Source organism: Triticum urartu, chromosome 7A (genome assembly GCF_056163025.1).
Source record: "Triticum urartu cultivar PI428250 chromosome 7A, HENAU_Tu73, whole genome shotgun sequence".
NCBI classification, from domain to species: domain Eukaryota; kingdom Viridiplantae; phylum Streptophyta; class Magnoliopsida; order Poales; family Poaceae; genus Triticum; species Triticum urartu.
The window spans coordinates 206,256,078-206,263,079 of NC_141879.1; positions in this window are offsets into that span (position 1 = coordinate 206,256,078).

Below are 7,002 nucleotides of genomic sequence, written 5' to 3' on the forward strand. Positions count from 1 at the left end.
TGCTTCGTTATTGGAGGAAATCCGCTATTGCTTGGGACTTGATAGCTTTCTTTGCCTCGAACTTGATATCTAAGGGAAGGAGTTCAATCGCCCACTTTGCCACTCGACCAGTTGCATACTTGCATCTCTGTTGTTCAGAATCTCTGATAATGGAGCGTCGCTGACGACTGTAATGGAGTGGTCAGAGAAGTAATGTGCAACCTTCTTCATGGTCATATAAATCCCATAAACAAGCTTCTGATAATGTGGATATCTTTGCTTTGATGGAGTCAAAACTTCAGAGACATAGTATATTGGGCGCTGAACTTTGTAAGCTTTTCCTTCTTCTTCCCGCTCGACCATAAGTACTGTACTGACGACTTGTCCAATGGCTGCAATGTAAGGTAGTAAAGGCTCTTTGCTGATTCGAGCAGCAAGCATGGGCTGGGTGGAAAGCAGGGCTTTAAGCTCTGCAAATGCTGCATCAGCTTCAGGAGTCCACTCAAACTTATCTGACTTCTTCATCAGTCGGTAAAGAGGTAGTGCCTTTTCACCGAGGCGAGAAATGAATCGACTTAGGGCGGCCAAACAACCAGTAAGCTTCTAGACATCATGCACACGCACAGGGCGTTTCATCCGGAGTATGGCACCCACTTTCTCTGGGTTAGCGTCGATCCCTCGTTTGGAAACAAGAAAACCGAGTAATTTTCCGCCGGGAACTCCAAACATGCACTTTGATGGATTAAGCTTGATATCATACCTTCTGAGGTTGGCAAAGGTTTCAGCAAGGTCAGCCAGTAGGTCGGAACCTTTACGTGACTTGACCACAATGTCATCCATGTATGCTTCCACATTCCGACTAATCTGAGTGAGTAAACACTTCTGAATCATCCGCATGAATGTGGCTCCAGCGTTCTTCAAGCCGAATGGCATAGTGACATAACAGAAGCACCCAAATGGGGTGATGAAAGCTGTTTTTATCTCATCGGGTCCATACAAATGGATCTGATGATACTCGGAATAAGCGTCCCAAAAGGACAAACGCTCACACCCTCAGTCGAGTAGACTATTTGGTCGATGCGAGGGAGAGGAAAGTGATCTTTCGGGCAAGCCCGATTGATATGTTTGAAGTCAATGCACATGCGAAGTGAGTCGTCCTTCTTTGGGACCATGACAACATTAGCTAACCACTCAGAGTGATAAATCTCTCGGATAAACTCAGCTACTAGAAGCTGAGCCACTTCTTCGCCGATTGCCTTTCTCTTCTGTACGGCAGACCGTCGAAGATGTTCTTTGACTGGTTTCAATTTTGGGTCAACTTGCAAACGATACTCAGCTAGTCCCCTGGGAACACCTGGCATGTCAGAAGGTTTCCATGCAAAGATGTCCCAGTTCTCATGGAGGAACTGGATGAGCGATTCTTCCTATTTGGAGTCGAGTGTTGTTGAAATGTGAGTCGAAGCAGCATTGGGATCCGTTGGGTGAATATGAATCGGCTTCGTTTCAGCAGACGACTGGAATGCGGAATCTGTGGCAGGCTTCTTAGCTCGCAAAAAATCACTCGGATCTGCATTTTTTTGATACTCCTGCAATTCCACTACTGCCATCTGTGCATCGGTGATATTTGAGCCCTTCTAGAAGCACTCTTCTGCCTTCTTTCGATTGCCAGTGATAGTGATTACCCCTTTAGGACCAGGCATCTTCAATTTGAGGTACACGTAACACGGCCGAGCCATAAAACGTGCATAAGCTGGCCTGCCCAGAATAGCATGATAAGCACTCTGGAAATCCACAACTTCAAATGTCAACTTTTCTTTGCGGTAATTCTTGGAATCACCAAAAACTACATCAAGGGCGATCTGGCCGAGTGATGCAGCCTTCTTGCCAGGAATAAATCCATGGAAACTCATATTGCTTTCACTGAGTCTGGACATCGGAATGTCCATTCCTTTCAACGTCTCTAAATATAGTATATTCAGACCACTGCCACCATCCATCAGAACCTTAGTCAATCGAGTGCCTTCGACTACTGGGTCGACCACCAGCGCTTGCCTCCCATGGGTGGCTATGTGCGCTAGGTGATCGGACTGGTCGAATGTAATGGTAGTCTGAGACCACTACAAATAACTGGGTATCACCGGAGCGACCATGTTCACTTCTCTGTTGATGACTTTCAGTCGACTCTTACTCTCAACATTAGCGAAAATCATCAGAGTGGAATTGACGTGGGGGTAACCATCATCGTCCTCTTCCTCGTCCTCAACATTTTCTGCTTCCTTCTCCTTTTCCTTAGGCTGTTTCTCTCAGAATTGCTGGATTAGGAGTCGACACTGTCGAGTGGTATGCTTCAGGTAAATGAAATTACCCTCTTCATCTTTCTTGATGTGAATGTGGCATGGTAAATCTAGCACATCATTTCCATCTTGATCTTTTACTTTCTTGGGGTTCCACGGTCCTTTGGGTTTCCCTTTGAACTTTCCTTGAGTCACGGCTAAGGCTTCTCCAGGAGTAGCTGGCTCGGCTTTGCGCTTCTGCTTCCGACTGGAGTTCCCTCCTCCAGTTTCGTGGGCGACTGTTTTGTGCTTGCCACTCCGGAGTCGGTCTTCCTCTTCACCATTGGCGTATTTGGTGGCAATCTCCATCATCCGAGTCAGAGTCATATCTCCTGTCCAACCGAATTTCAGATTCAATTCCCGATACTTAACGCCTTCTTTGAATGCATAAATTGCTTGGTGATCTGGCACATTCTCCATTGTATGGTGTAATGTGATCCATCTCTGGATATAATCTCTCAGAGTTTCATTCGGTTTCTGAATGCAACACTGTAATTCTGTCAGCCCTGCTGGCCATTTGCAAGTACCTTCAAATGTTCTAACAAATACTCGGGCAAGATCTTCCCAAGTATAAATACTACCAGGCGCTAACTGATTTGGCCACGCTCTGGCCGAGCCCTCTAACATCAAAGGGAGATGCTTCATGGCAACTTCATCGTTGCCACCACCAATCTGTACAGCCACTCGGTAATCCTCAAGCCAAGTGTGAGGCTTGGACTCACCAATGAACTTACTGACCCCAGTCGCCAACCTGAAGTTGGGAGGAATCACCGCAGCCCTGATGGCTCTACTGAAGCACTCTGGACAAGAGACATGCACTCTGCTGCTGGTTGGAAAATCTCTGTCGTGGCCTTCTCTGTGAGCTCTATTTCTGTCGACCAGACCCTGAACGAGAATAGATCTCACATCAAAGCCCGGTTCCCTGGGGTCGACTGGAATCCTTCGCCCACCACTGTGAGGACATCTGTCATCATGCTGCCGAGGCACGTATGACCCACTCCTTGGGGGAGGCATGGGCACTCGACGACGATCATCGTGATCGAGTCAGTGATCATACTGCTCGCGGTTTTTGTACTAATCTCGCTGGTCCCCACGTCCCTCACGCCTCAGGGGCGATCTCGGGCTGTGAGCCGACTGGACTGTGTCTGCAACCACGGATCGGCTATGGATCTTATTTCGCGACTAAGATACTGCTGTATTCTGCTCTCCCGCTGCTCGTAGCAAAGCCCGGATCTGCACCAAACCTTGACCAACTTCTGACTGGGAAGGTTGAATTGACTCCGCTATTCGGGCCACAGCTGCGAGATTCTGGATCGGAGTTCGGTATACCTGAGTCGGAGGCGGAAAAAGTTGGCGTCGACTGGACTCAGGGATACGCTGCCGAGCACGCTCATCGAGTGCGCGCTGGAGGTTCTCCAGTCGAGTGCACTCAGCCAAGTTGGCCAGGCGCGCCTCCTCCAAGTCCTAGGCCTTAGGGGTTTCTCCAACGATAGGAGTGTGAAGCGCATCCATGTTCCGGCAGCGAAGTTGTTCCCTCCACTGCAAAGAGAGGGGTTCGGGGCGGTACTCTTCGTGAACACGCGACGGATCGCCACCCCCATCGCCTCCGTCTTCACCGGTGAAGCCAAGAGGACTGCGTGGTCCATTGACCATCAAAACTTCCGCCGTGGGGTCGCTGCTGTCGTACTCGGATGCAGTCTCTACGGAGCCAGTCGAACAGGCCGTAGAGAGTTTCGTCGGGCTCGATTGCCGCGACTTGGGGGGTGGCCGACTGGCGAGCCACCGCATGCCTCACCCACCGCTCAAGCCTCGATCGACCAAAACGTTTGCTCCGGCGGGCTGCAGGAAGGGAGGTCAGCACAGGAGCCAACCGATACTGAGTCGACGGCTGCCGTAGGAGGACGCCACGGACGCATGCGCGAAAGTGCATTGCCCCGCGGACGGGGAGCGCCTTGACGTCAAGTGGCGCTTCTTGGAGCCAAGTGGAGTCGTCGGCGACGAATACAAGCGCGCCGAGACGGATCTCGCGGCCCTCGGCCAAACCTCCGCCTGAAACCATGTTGATGGGGATTGGAAAAATCGCAACTTCTCCAACAAGTCGCTAAGACACCTGCCCCACGGTGGGCGCCAACTGTCGTGGTTCTAAGTCTGACAGTAGAATAGGGGGTAGGGATGTAGAGGCAAGATCCTAGCTATGGAGGAGTTGTACACGTGAGTTTTACGAGTTCAGGCCCTTCTTGGAGGAAGTAACAGCCCTACGTCTCGGAGCCCGGAGGCGGTCGATTGATTATATGCGTGTGAGTTACAGGGGGTGCAAACCCTTGTCCCAGAGGAGGGGTGGCTTATATAGAGTGCGCCAGGACCCCAGCTCCCCTCCGTTACACAGGGTTCAATGTTCATAAAGAGAGAGCGTTACAGGTAATGTCTGTAATAAAGTGCTACAAATGATCATTAAATATACGAGTAAATGCCCGACCGTTGTTGTGTAGAACGGCTTTAGGTCTTCTTATACGTCGAGTGGTCTTTTACATGGTCGAGTGGTTGAATAGTCGAGTGACTCAAAGAAGAAGTAGTCTCTGAGTGAATAGTAGGTCGAGTGGATTGCACTCGACACCTTTGTTGGGTCCACCTTGTTTACTCTTGAACTTCTTTGCTTCTAAGACAAGGACCTTAGGTAGGCCGTATAGGTCAAGCCTATTACCCTACCCCAGGTCTATGTCCTCATCAGCGGGGTCCTCCGACCGGGGGCGGGGCTGGATCGGGAGGAGCGGCGCACACGGGGTGGCACTCAGGAGCCGGGCGAGGAGTGCGGGTGCACGCAGGCTCGAGGACGGGCCCCGATGGGCTCCACGGGCTCGTCCCGGGCCTAGGCGGGCCATGGCGGCGCGGGAGGCAGGGAGGACACGTGGCAATGCGGGAGTGGGCGCGGGGGCGACGTGGCTGACATGGCGGCGACGACAGGTGGCTCTAGCGGCGACAAGTGGCAGCGGGGTGATGGCTGGGCGCTGAAAGCGAGGTAGGAGACGACAGCGGCTGCGGGGGAAGGAGGTTTAGGCCATTTTTGGCAGGGGTAGGGGCTATATATAGACATATGCTAAGGTTAGGGGGTTAAGAGGGGTTTTAGTCCGTTTTCTGACTGTTCGATCGCCATCTGGCGGTTCGAAATGGAGAGGGGTAGCAGAGGTGGGCTAGTGGGCTGTGTTGAGGGCTATGGACTGAGAGGAGAGAAGAGAAGTGCAGCCCGACAACCGTTTCCGGAGACCAAAAACATCCGACGTTAGACCGGCTATACTGCCGCTATAAGTTTAACGGTTGGGCTATCAAACGATCTCCAAATGTGATGAAACTTGGCAGGCGACCTACTAACAACATAACAACACCGCACGCCAACTTTCATCCCATTCCGTGAACATTTTCCGGCCACTTATAAAATAATATTTCGGAGGTGTCGCGGGCGCGTGCAAGTGTGTCTGGGCTCAGAATGGACAACGGAAAGAACGGGGAGACCGGGACGGATGCATGCTTTGAAAACATGATGATGCAATGCATATGATGACATGACAAGATGCAACACGCAAGCGAATGACATGGCAACAACGCGCATAACTGGAAGACACCTGGTGCATCGATCTCGGGGCGTTACATGTTGTCACTTCTGATATGCTTCATCTTGATACCATAGTTGCACTACTAGAAAAAAGGCTGTTAGTGGTGCACCTATTTTGGCTATTAATGGCGCACTATAGGTGCGCCACTATTACCACGCCACTAGTAACAAATACTAATGGTGCACCTCTGGTGCTCCATTAGTATTGCAGGTAACAGTGGCGCACCTTGTAGTGCGCCATTACTATTGCTACAGGTGCGCCACTGGTAACTTTTTTTTGAAATTTTTTGATTTTTTTTCTGAATTTTGAAGGCGGGAAAATAGTAGTGGCGCACCGACTAACCCCCACCGTTCGCCATTGCTATTTTTGAATTTTGAATTTGGATCTGGATCGCGATTTTTTTGCTCGTTTTTTTGCACGATATTTTCTCAAATTTTGTTCTCGTTGTTGGACTTGTACATTCTTTTGCCGGAGAAGTTCGCTGGAGAGGAGCTCGCCTACATCGTCGGAGAGGAGGAGGAGGAGGTCGCCGGAGAGGAGCTCGCCTACATCGTCGGAGAGGAGTTCACCAGAGAGGAGGGAGGAGAAACCGTGAGGGGAGGGGAGGAGAGGAGGGTGGAGGAGCTCATCGGAGAGGAGGGAGGAGGAGATCACCGGAGAGGAGGAAGGAGAAACCGTGAGGGGAGGGGAGGGGAGGAGAGGAGGGAGGAGGAGGTCGCCGGAGAGGAGGAGGGGAGTATGGTGGAGGAGAGGAGGGGAGATGGAGTGGAGGACAAAAATGAAGAGGTAAGGAGGAGAGGACCCCGCCCAGCCATATATACGGCATAGTAATGGCGCACCGTGGGCAGGTGCGCCATTACTAACTTTTTTTATTTTTTTGATTTATTTTGAATTTTGAAGGCGGGAAGATAGTAATGGCGCACCTTGGGCAGGTGCGCCATTACTAACTTTTTTTTATTTTTTTATTTTCTGATATAGTTTGAATTTTAAAGGCGGGAAGATAGTAATGGCGCACCATGGGCAGGTGCGCCATTACTGAGTTTGAATTTTTTTATCTCTCTAGATCTTGAAAGCCCCATAAT